Genomic DNA, 12,492 nt, shown 5'->3' on the forward strand with positions numbered 1-12,492 from the left:
GCACTTGGGAGGCTGAGGCAGGAGGATCACTGAGAGTTCAAGACCAGCCTGGACTACAATGTGAGCTCAAGACCAGCCTGAACTGCATAGTGAGACCCTGTCTCAAAAAGACAAAAAAAAAAAAAAAAAAAAAGCCTAGTTAAATATTAGCACAAAGCTCTAAAACTCTTGGGATATCTCTGTTTACATAAGGACCTGGCAAAACAAAAGCTGCCATACATGTTACTGCTACAGACTAATCTATGGTTCAGATTATAATGGAACTTTTAAAGTAATGGGGAAAGGAGCCTACATACAACCCCACTGTTACCAGAATACTGTCTAGTGACCTGACCTTAATTAAGTTAGTGTTAAGTGCTCCTTTCTAAACCTCTTCCTGTACAATAGAAAACAGCAAGAATCTTCCTTCTTCTTCTTCTTCTTCTTTTTTTTTTTTTTTTTCCTGATACAGGATCTCGCTTACAGGTTAGGCTGACTTCAAACTCTGGGCAATCCTCCTGCCTCAGCTCCCAAGTGCTAGGATTACAGGCACACGCCATCACACCTGACTAGAAAGGATCATTTAAAAGAAGAGTCCAGGGACTGGGATGACAAGTGACTGTACCATAAGGTGGTAATTAGACCCATGAGTGAGGAAAAACAGGCCGGCCTGGAGGGCTCTAAGAGGTGCTTCAAAACCATCTAATAATAATGGCAAGAAAGGGGTAAATCAGCTCTGTGACTGGCTCTCTGGGAGGAAATAAAAAGATGATGTGCCTCCAACAAGAACAAACAAAAGCACCTGTCAATAACCAAGGTGATTTCCAGAGGTCATCACTACACACTGACACGTTCTGAAGCTCTATGTGCCAAACCCCAAATCCATACATTCAAATCCTAACACCCCCACCCCCACGATGTTAGGAGGTAGAATCCTCTGGGAGGCAATTCAGTCACAAGGTGTGAATGGAATAAGCCACCCCTTAAGAAGACCTGTGCACTTGGGAAGCCACGGCTCTACAGTAGCCCCCCCCCCCCCCCAGGCACGGGCAGCCAGACCACTGGTGTGCTGCAACCAGCAGTCCTCTGCAGAGGGGGAATCACTCTCCTCTCCAAGCTGCATCTGCACTGACAGGTGGTGAGTGTGCCTACTCTTTTCTGACTTTACGGGACTAGCGGAAGGATCACAGTAGATGCAAAAATCGTGAATAAAATCATGCTGTATGTGCACAGTATTTTACTATTGGAAATGAAGCTTAACTTACACTTGCAAAAGCTATACAAGTGTAGGTTGTTCCCGCAGCTTATGAGCTGTAAAGTCTAAAATGTTTATTTTCAAGTATTAGTAAAGTGCATTGAAAGCAGCTAGAAAGGGACTGGGGATTTAGCTCAGCGGCATAAGCGCCTGCCTTGCAAGCAGGCAGTCGTGAGTTCGATCCCTGGTACCGATAAAAACGAAAAAGACAAAAGAAAGAAAGAAAGAAAGAAAGCAGCTAGATACCAGAAGATAGAAAAATTGATGCAGAACCATTTGGGAAAATTCAGTATAAGGGTAATAACCATATTTATCCCACCAGGTCCTAACGGGATCATTATGTACTGGGTAAAAATGTTAACAGTGATCCTGTTACCAATGAATAGCTAAATCAGAAGCAATAAAAAAACATGCAAAGGGTAGATATACTGCTCAGAGGCAGACTTTTGCCCAGCATATACAAGGACCTAGGTTGAATTCTCAGCATGATACACACCACAAAAGTAATTAAATAAACTGGGTACGGTGTTACAAAACTGCAATCCCAAAATTCTGGGAGGCTGAAGAGACACAAGTTTGAATCCAGCCTGGTCAACTCTGCAAGATTCTAAATGAAATACATGTATTTCCACACTTAGAGTGGTAAGCACTAATCTGCTTGTTATGGCTTGTATCTAGATGTCCCTCTAATGCCTCATGTGGTCATAGGGTAGAGCTTTCTCAGAGGTGGCTGGATCTACAGTGTGTGATACTGGAATTGATTCCTACTGTAATGCTGCACTCAAATGATTGAGGGTGTGAGTACTGCCTGCTCTAAGTAGCCAGGATAAAATATAAGGGATAGAAAAACCTTGGATCATTTCTTGTTGCTTTGCTACATTCTGCCAGCCATGAGCTGTTTCTCCTCTGCAGTGCCCCTCTGTCATCCCATCCTGTCTTGGAGCTAGCCAACTATGACTATAAAACCATAGAACCTCTACAAACTGAGAGAAATGAACCTTTCCTCCTTTAACTTTGGGTGCTGAGTATTTTGTTTCAGCAAAGGGAAAAATAACTAAGGCACTGTTGAAATAGAATTTCTAGAGGGATCTAGAGTTAGAAAAAGGGTGAGTCGGGGTACTGCAAACATTAAATGTGACAGGCAATGCAGGAAACATCTCACTCATGGTGACCCAGAATTGCTCAGCAGGTGGATGCCCGTTGGCTTCACTGTCTCACGATTCCCCAGTAAGTACTGTCTCAGTGTGGTGCTAACCAAGACATCATCAGGGTCTAGTCTGGGCTCAAAAATACTCTCACACAGGAGAGGGATTATGAGCTTTTGGAATGAGCAGTTCCAAAATTTGTGATTTCCCATCAAGCCCTGCTACTGATTCCTGGCACTGTTCTAGAACTGGTTCAGTATGAGGCTTGGTTCTTCGTCATTATCATCAGTTCTGGGAGCTGCCCCAAGCCCTTGCAGTAAACTTCTGTGTATGTGTGTGGTGGTCAGATCTCATTTGCATTGCTTACAACCAAGGTCTGCTAGCTGATTAGGTATTATTTTGAGTCTAAAAGAATCCATGTTCTAAGCACGTATGGTAGTAACCTAACTATAATCCCAGCAATCCTAGGATACTGAGGTAGGACTGCATTTAAACTTCACACCCAGACTGGGCAGTTTATGAGACTCTGTCACAATTAAAAAAAAAAAAAAAAACATTGCCAGGTGTGGTGGCTCACACCTGTAATTCCAGCACTTGGGAGGCTGAGGCAGGAGGATCACTCAAAGTTTGAGACAAACCTGCGCTACAAAGTAAGCTCAAGGCCAGCCTGAACTCCGTTGTGAGATCCTGTCTCAAAAAGACAAAAACAACAGAAAATTAAGAAGGGGTGTAGCTCAGTGTGAAGTTGTAAAATTTTAAGATCGGATTTTTCTTTTGAGATTTTTAAAGATATGCTTTCTCAGCTTCTGTGGGCACTGGCTTGGCTTCTTCCTGGTTGCCTGCCAGGCAGGCTCCAGGCTCGAGGGAATGCAGCCCTCACAAGGAGAAGCTGCTTGCTGCCCTGACATTTTAAATCTGCACTCTTAGACTTCACAAGACTTTCAGCTCTTCTTCCTAAGATGCTCCGTGTTGTCTAGCAGTGTTTAGTTAAATGTTTGAAAATAAATTTAAGCTGTTTTCACTTTACAAGTGAATCCTACAGTCTCTTAAAAGTGATGAAGATATTCTGGCAGGTAAAATTAAAATAGAAGAGAATTAGTAATTTATTTTTTTGCAGATGATGCCAACTTTCAATACCCTTTAACACATGGCAAATTGGGCTGGAGGTGAGCTGGAAGTGGCATTTGGGGTCATTTCAGTCCCAGTGGAAATAGACAAAGTGTGGTAAACTGAGGCTGTGGTAGAATCTGTCTAGTATACTCCAGTCCCTGGTATTTAAAATCTGCATGAAGGAAAAAAAAAAAAAAAAAAAGATATACTTTCTCTCGCTCTAGACTCCCTCCCTCACTTGAGTTCTTTGAGTTTAAAAAGCACCAATATAGGGATAAACAGAACTGAAGAGGATTTCCCCCTAGGAAGATGAAAGCTCAAAAACAAGTTTGTGGGGCTGGGGATTTAGCTCAGCAGCATAAGTACCTGACTGGCAAGTACAAGGTCGTGAGTTCAATCCCCAGCAGCACCCAAAAAAACCAAAACAAAAACAAGGGTTTAACTTTCCTAAGGCCCACTTTTCACACCTTTACAAGGGGATAATGGTATTGCCTACCTCAGAAAGTTATTATCCCAAGAAATAATACAAGATGTACTCAAAGTATATTTGCTTTTGTTTTGGAGGTAGGACCTCACTACGCAGTTAAGGCTGGTCTTGATTTCACTATGTAGCCCAGATTGGCCTTGAATTCATAGGGATTCTTCCTGCTTCAGCCTCACAGGGGCTAGGATCACGCTTGGCTCAAGGGCAAATTTTATCAGCCAGCACAAACACGGAATTTCATTAGCAAAACAAAAGCAGGCAGCCAGAGTTGGCTAAAATTGTCCTTATACCTGTGTGCAGCACTGTGTGTAGCCGTCAAGAGGAGCATATCCAATCCCTTGAATCTGGCCTGGCCTTAGGATGTGCTATGACTAACACGTGTGCTTCATAGAGTGATACTGTGACTTTTAAACCTAATTCTCAAGAAACCAAGCAGCTCTCACCCTCATGGAACATGGTGCCTTCCAGAAAGGAAGCTCGGTGTCACTGCTGGGAGATGAAATCACATGATGCTCAGAGGTAGCCTTGATCCAGGTCTTAGAAATAGCTGCACTCAAGCCTTCAGATTAGCGCAGCCACATCACTGACCTCAGGCCAGGCACTATCAGTGGAAGAGCCTCCCTGCCCTAATTGGAAGCCAAATAAATGGTGGTTGTTCTAAGCCATAAAGTTTAGAGTTGGTAAATTCAGTAACACAAACTGACAGGCAAGCTGCACTTATTATCATATTTCCATAATATATTTCTAAGCATTTCCTAAACATGCTCTTCAGTCTCAGTGGCTATTTCACAGCGAGATGCGGTTCCATTTATTTTTTATGGCCACATATATTTTTTAATTCCAATATAAACACTGAACTGTATCTCAGAAAGAATTTGGGGGATAGGGAGATGAATCATACTCCAAATCCAAAATAACTTCAGTGATACTAAAGTGAAAATTGGCTAAAATTATCACAGTTTAACAAAAAAGAGGCAGGTGCAAAGTAGCTCAGTTGAAACTGAAGGTAACTAAGAAAAAAATATAATAGGACTGCTGTAATTCATTTAAAGATTAAATATCAAGATATATCCTCTCCTTTAGCAGTTTTTGTTCCTGACACTTTCTTGAATATACTTCAAAGATAATTGAAACCCTCTTTCAAAGGCTGCTTTCAAAAACAATACCCCTGTCCTTCAATAGATACTTAAGAGGTGCCAATGCTACACTCATTTCTGAGGCCCCCTTTTTAAAAATTTTTCTTTTTTTATCCTGAGGTCCTCTTTAAAAAAACATTTTACTGAAATATCTGTAGTAAAGGGATATAACTAGGTGAAACTAGTTATAGTTATGAGATTACTATTCTATCTTGGTCAAGGTGCCTGGTCTTGTCAGTTAGTAAAAAGGGTTCTATCCTTATGTCATTCTATACTTGGAAGGGGAAATACATTAGCATCTAATATAGACGTGATTAATCAGTATTACCACTATCATTACTATTAGTATTATATCCATGTACCTTTACCACTGCGTTTTCCCCAGCTGTTGTCAAGTATCGACCACTTTACTAAGCATCTGTCTCATTTACTCTTTACAGCAAGTTAGCAAAGTATATCCTCCATTGTACAGATGAAGAGACTGAGGTCTCAGCTGGATGACAGTAATACAGTGGGAGCACTCATGATTTTAACTACTCCTCCATCCTGCCTCCATTCCAAAGAATTACTGAAGGCTTTATAGGAATTTCAACAGGTAAAAAAATTAAAGGGCCCAGGCACAACATACAATACTGTCTTTATCAATGAAGGTGTCTCTGTGTTTTCATTCAGTTTCTTCTGAAAACTGTTATTTAGTCCTGCATGGATTTTTTTTCCTGCTGGAAGAGTCTGGAAAACATTCTTGTTTACTAGTGATATGGAAAACACTTGCAAAGGTACCTGAGGAAGCATATTTCATTTCTCGTTCAATACACCACAGACTGTCAAATGAGTTAGTTCTTGCAGAGAATGAAGGCTCATTGAGCAACAAATAGGAGATGTTTTTACTTATTATGTCTTTTCCTTAATAGTGTTATCAATTTTTTCCTAATAATAAAAAAGTACATTCTAGCTGAAAACAAGGAAAAAGACAAAATAAAGAAAAAAGATCACCCACTTGTTTACCAAGTTCCAATCATTGTGTCTGTCCTTTCAGATATTACACGAAGCATTTTAGAAAGCACCCCTTATACAAAGCCTTATGTTATCTGACTTCAATAAATAGACTTGCATCAACATTTTTAAATAGTGCACAGCACTCCAGGGACAGTGCCAAATAGACTCAATCTTTTATTAACAGGTATTTATATTACTTTATCTTCTGTTATTACAAAAAATGGGGAATTGAATAGTCTGGTACATACACCTATGCACACTTAACTTTGATTTTCTGGATGTGGACCTTGCAGCAATTCCCCTGACTCAGCCTCCGGAGTGCTGGAATTATAGGCATGAGCCACTGTACCCAACCCATATCTACTTTTTAAAAATAAAAATCTTTAAATACTATGAGCAACAACATTTTATACTTCTACAATCTAGATAAAAAGCAAACAATTTTTTAAAATTGTATCTTATCTCTAAATATCTGAAATATCAACTCATGTTTGCTACTCCATTAGGTTTCTATGTGGAAAGGAAAAAATCTTTGAAGTACCTAAAAGCTTTTAGTGGTTTTTATTTTCAACATGATGTTTTGAAAAGCAAAACTCCAAAAACAACATACTTACTGCAAAACAAAGTAACAAACAAAACAACAAAAATAACCTAACAAATCAGTAGATAATGTCGAAGGGCAAGGAAGGCAAAAAGAAACCAATCAGAGCAGTGAGCAGGTCACCAAATCTGCAAGCCACAAAATGGCCAGTGGAGAAGGGTCATGCGACAGTGAAAAGGTGAAACTAAAAGCAGCAGCTCTCAGAGCTTCAGAGATGGCCAGATGAAATTACACACAGACATACATATCTCCATGCTCTGCACACATCAGCCTAGAGCTAATCTCCAGGGATCAGAACACAAGAGGAATCCTTGTGTGCTTTAATTTAACCAAACATAACATGCAGATAGGGGCACGAGGAGGCCAGGATACAGACTTCCTCAAGGTGAGAGCACCTAGTTCACAACCTGAGGGGCCAGCACACTGCTTCCTCTTTCGGCCAAAGGAGGATACCAGGAATTTTAAGCATTAGATAGCTCCAAAGTCACTGACTGCCTTTAAAGCCATCATGTACAACAGTGTTCGATGATCATCCTCTATGGAAAATTAAGCAAGGTGAAAACACTTTTAGAAATAAACAAAATTAACTGATGACACATTATAATGCTTGTTTAAGTAGGGAAGGCCACACACTATGACTAACAACTTTATGACTACAGTTTCATTATATTGGAGATAGAAGCATCAGATTAAGCTGTCACACTGAGAGCATAGAATCTGAGGTAATAAACAGCAATAGGTTTGCATGGATGTGGAGGGGTACATGTGTAGGGTGGGGTAATGTTGTCTGTCGATGCCACAAATCTATAGATCCTTATTTTGCTACTCAAGGAGTAGGCAGGTCATGTTCAACCTGTCAAATCCAGCTGTTGTTTGTACACGGCATAAAGAATGGTTTTTATAAACAACTGAATATTTTGTAGCGTATAGAAATTATATGAAATTCAGTTGTCACAGTCCTGAAATCAAGTTTTATTAGAACACAGCCACAGCCACTCATTTCTCACTGCACAACAGCTGAATTGGGTTGATGACGAGGCCTGAATAGCTAGCAGAGTTGAAAATATTTTTTGGTCCTTTGCTGACTTGTTCTAGGCTACTTATGTATGTTTTCTTAATGGATCACAGCTCCAAACTTGTACAGGTTTGTTAGTTTGGTCCTTGACATACCCAGAATTTTGATATAAGCTGCCAGTCTCAAAGAAGATATAACCCTAATGATAAGAACAATGGACAAGTCTAACATGTCCTACAGATGCTGGGAGACCAACCAAGGTAACCAGAAGATTAAAGTGGTTTTTTTAAAAACTGAAATAGACTGGTTCTAGAATATCTGTGCGGGCATGAAGATGATTAAAGGTGCCATCTTTGAAAGGAAGACTGTTATCTCCTTCTAAAAATGAGAATGAAACTCTGTGAAACAGCTACTATCTTCCGAGTACTCACTGGAGTTGAGGATCGAGGAAAGAGACTCTTTTGCCTTATTATCCCATTTTATGGTAATTCTTCTCCAGACTTAGACAAGCTTATTGCCCAAGGTAAAGGAACCCAAAGAACTCAATAAATGAGAATTAAACCCCTGTTTACAATAATTACTCAACCCAGAAAAGCAGAAGGCATAAATGCTCACCATGAATAAATGAGAGGAAAAGGGAAAGATCACAGAACCAAGTTTATCTTAAGGCCATGTTAAGTATTTTATTCATACAAGTCACACTTTTGCAACTCATATTCCCTCTTCCTCCAATATTTAAAGGAAAACAAGATTCAGTTCTGCCAAACATTTTCCTGTTGAGAAAAATCAACAAAAGTAGTCAAATGTGGAGACAATAAAGATGGCAGAATTAGCCAACGTCATAGATGAACCTTCTACCCATTAAGTCCCTGAAGTACTTGAGAAGAGTCCCCCAAAAAAGGGAGTAATGAAGGATTTTTAGGAATGATGAACTAGAAAGTAGATACAGTTTTTGAATTTGCAATTTTTAAATTTAAATTACAAATGAAGAAAAATGCTAAAAGGAATCTTACCTGCAGAGAAAACCATGCTGGTGCAAGGCTACTGTTTTTTCTTATAGCAACCATATTTTATACTTGGCCAAATATATCCCCACCATTTTCCTCTTGCCCCCAAATGTCTATAATGATCACTCAATCCTAACTCATTTTCAAAAACCGGACTAACAACATGCTTTACATGGTAATATCTAAGCTATGTGGAAATAATGTACATAATTAGTACATACATGTTTGCTCAGATGTTTACTAATGGCTGCCCAAATCAGGCTCACAAATCCTCACTGTAGGCCAAGCAGCAGGCTCAGAATTTTTTTTTGGTACTGGGGATTGAACTCATGAACTCGTGCTTTCCCAGCAGGTGCTTATGCTGCTGAGTTAAATCCCCAACTCCAAGGTTCAGAATTTTCTTTTCTTTTTTTTGGTACTGGGGATTGAACTCATGATCTCATGCTTGCCAGGCAGGTACTTGTACCACTGAGCTAACCCCCGCCCCTAAAGCTTAGAATTTTATACTGGAAAAATTGTAGCCACTCTCCAAGCACCTCTACTAGATAGGCTTTATCCAGATAGGTAACCAGGCAGGAAGTTGCTATAGTGAAAGAGAGAATCCAGACTTGAACCTAAGTCTGTTTTGACTCAGGAACTATTTTCCCATCATGTTCTGCTGTCGTGTTGAGGCACAAATACATTTTCTCAGAATCATTACTTCCCAGTCAAATTTCTCATTTGCTGGAGAGAACCAAAAAGCAGAGTGAACAAGGGGCTGGTGTCAAATTCAAGCCTTTGCTTATCCAACCTACCTGGCTGAACATTTAGATACAATTACAAAATAGTCACAAAGTACCCAATACTACCAAGCTGGGCCACCTTGCCCTTGGTGTGTGTGTCTTTTCAACTGGCAGAATATTTTTCCTGGAGAACAAAATGAAAGTGTTCTATACCTCTGAGACAACATGTCTAGTCTAAAGATGATTTTGCAAGTATTGAGCATAAAGATCTACTTTTTGAAACTTTTTTTCCCCTGTTAGGCATGATTACCCTTCCTAACATTTTATTTAACAAAAAAGATGAGACTGGGCCAGGGGTTTAGCTTAGCGGCATAATTGCCTGTCTAGCAAGTGTGAGTTCGATCCCCAGTACAAAAAAAAAAAGATGAGATTAATTATTTTTGACCTCTGGGATTCTTTCATAAAATAACTACGCATGTATTCTTTCCAGAAACATATACATACACAAAAATGTGTGGTTAGAACTACAAAAATTTAGTTTTAGGAATTTCTTGAATCCCATTCATATACCACTGGAAGCTCACAGAGCCCAGAAAAAACCTTGCTATAAAAGCTCTCTGCAGAAAGGCCTATAGCATTTTAAGGGTCCAGGAAAAAGACTAGCTAGCAATCTCATCACTCTTTATATTTCCCAAAGACACATATTAAATAAATACACTAACTTCCTTAACTGTCTCTCATATTAGTGAAGAAACCAGGAATCTAGTGACTTAAGTAAATCATTAAATCTAAAGATGCAGAAGTTTAGGGCTGGGATTTAGCTCAGCAGCACAAGCACCTGCCTTGCAAGCAGGCGGTCGTGAGTTCAATCCTTGGTAAGGATAAAAATAAATAAATAAATAAACAGAAGTTCAAAGTGTTGTTATAGCTTAAACTCTGCTACTTCTGTTTCTGTTTCTGTCCCTAAAAGAGAAAGAGGGCTTAGGATTTAGTTCAGTGGCTCAAGTGCTTGCCTGGTAAGCGCAAGTTCATGAGTTCAATCCCTGATACAACCCCCCCCAAATATATGTATGTATAAACCTAAAAGAGAAAGAAACATTAGTTTGGCATAGAATTTGAGTTCATCCTACTTTAATACTCACAATTACTATATGAAAAAACACTCTTGAAATTTAGCAAAAGTTGTTCTATCACTATACGTATGAAAAGAACACATAGTCAGTTCTTACATTTTCAACACACCAATCTGTGTCAGTGCAATGGAACTTAAAAATATGTGGCTGAGGGGCTGGGGATTTAGCTCAGCGGCATAAGCGCCTGCCTTTCAAGCAGGCAGTTGTGAGTTCGATCCCTGGTACTGATAAAAACGAAAAAAAAAAAAAAAATGTGACTGTAACTTTTTTTTTTTGGTATCAGGGATCAAACTCACAACCTCAGGCTTGCCAACCAGGCACTTAGGCCACTGAGCTAAATCTCGAGCCCCTGTAACTTTTTGAACGTACAAAAGTGTTTGGCAAGGACCGTATCTATGAATAACTGATAAAATGTCTCATGGAAATTTAAGTTACAATGGGGACCAATATTTTCTTATAAAAACATTAAATATTATCTTCTCTAAATACTGTTCCAAAGTCAGTGATAGTGAGACTGAGTAATGTGTAACTTTACAAAGATCATAATTTCATTACTTGACAGTGACCCTTTAAACAAGAAATTACACCCAGCAAAGCACCATTTGGAATATACAATCAACTGATACTCTGAATCTACAGTATGTAGTACTTAAAATGTAAACTAATTCTTTTCCTAATACCAAGGAAATAAAAGGTCTGATGCCTATCACTAATATTTAGGCCAATATTTCTGAAGTCAGGCAGGTTTTACATCTGAGGGAAGCATGTTTATACCTCAGAATCTTCATGCAAGACAATTTGTGTCTGTCCCAAAAGCTGGAATTCTTGAGCACTAATTCCCGCAAGTCCTGCGATGGTATAGCTGAAGTTACTAGCTTTGAGGAACACGAATTTGTATTTTACATATGTTTATTTCTACCTAGAGATTATGTTTAACTTCACTGTAACCATACTCCCATTCATGACTGTTCCTCTTTGAAAGAACTGGGGAAAAAAGAAGAGAACGGACCTAATTTTAGAAAGGAAACTGAAACAGCCAAAAGCATCCTACACAACTACTTTATCCGGGGTCGGGAAACGGAAGGGGGGGGGGGGGACGGTCTTCAAACTTGGAAGGTAACGACCCGGCTCAATCAAACCCGGGTTCAAAACTCAACCCAGCCACTGGAGCTCACTGCACCGCCCCCGATCGGATCCGCCGTCGCGCCCGCTTCTCCCCCTCTCACCGCCTAAGCGGTACCGTTGACGAGAAACTCATCCAAGTTCAATCAGTGCGCTTTGGGGAGGAGACGCCGATGTAACCCGCATCGAGCACCACCAGCTCGCCCATCGGCTTACAACTTCCCCTTAAAATGCGGATGGCCACCTAGACAGTGTTTGAAAATCAAAGAAAAAATACAATGAAAGCGCCTGGCCGTCGCCAGTGCCGACAAGACCCGGGGCCGCGCGGGGATACTGCGGGCGAGGCGACTCCCGCGCTCCGCTGAGGAGCCGAGTTTCCCCCTCGCCCGCGCCCCGCACCCGCCAGGCAGGGAGGACAGGGGGCAGACGCGGCCGGCGCCTCGAGACCTGCGGCCAGGCCTTTCGGGGCTCCGGCCGCGCCCGAGACCCGCCCCGCGCGGGCGCCAACTTTGCCGCCGCCGGCGCCGCGCCCGCCTCAACCGGCCCGAGCTCACCCTGCAGCGGAGACGCTGGCGGCCGGGAGCTGGTGGCTTCCGGGGTCGCGGCCAAGCCGGGTCCGCAGCGCGGCGGCGCGGGCGAGCTCACCTGGCGGCTGCGACGGCCTCGGGCGGCCTCTGGGCGTGGGCCGGCGGGCGCGGCCGGGGCGCGGGCCGGGGCTGCGGGCCGCCGCCGCCGGGCTTCCCTCACGCGCCGGCCGCGAGACCCCGAGCGCGGGACGGCAGCGCGG

The 12,492-nt window shown here is 41.5% G+C and overlaps 1 protein-coding gene across 1 annotated transcript in view; it reads right to left on the reverse strand.

The window, feature by feature from the left end:
• Atxn7 (ataxin 7) overlaps positions 1–12,370 on the reverse strand; it is a 148,645-nt gene extending 136,275 nt beyond the window's left edge. Inside the window, exon 1 of the mRNA XM_063257139.1 lies at positions 12,351–12,370. The gene's annotated coding sequence lies outside the window, so the exon portion shown is untranslated. The remainder of the gene's footprint in view (positions 1–12,350) is intronic.
• Between the last annotated feature and the right edge of the window lie 122 nt (positions 12,371–12,492).

This window comes from Cavia porcellus, unplaced genomic scaffold, assembly GCF_034190915.1.
Source record: "Cavia porcellus strain 051 isolate PalLab524CR breed Dunkin Hartley unplaced genomic scaffold, mCavPor4.1 scaffold_10, whole genome shotgun sequence".
In the NCBI taxonomy this organism is placed as follows: Eukaryota; Metazoa; Chordata; class Mammalia; order Rodentia; family Caviidae; genus Cavia; species Cavia porcellus.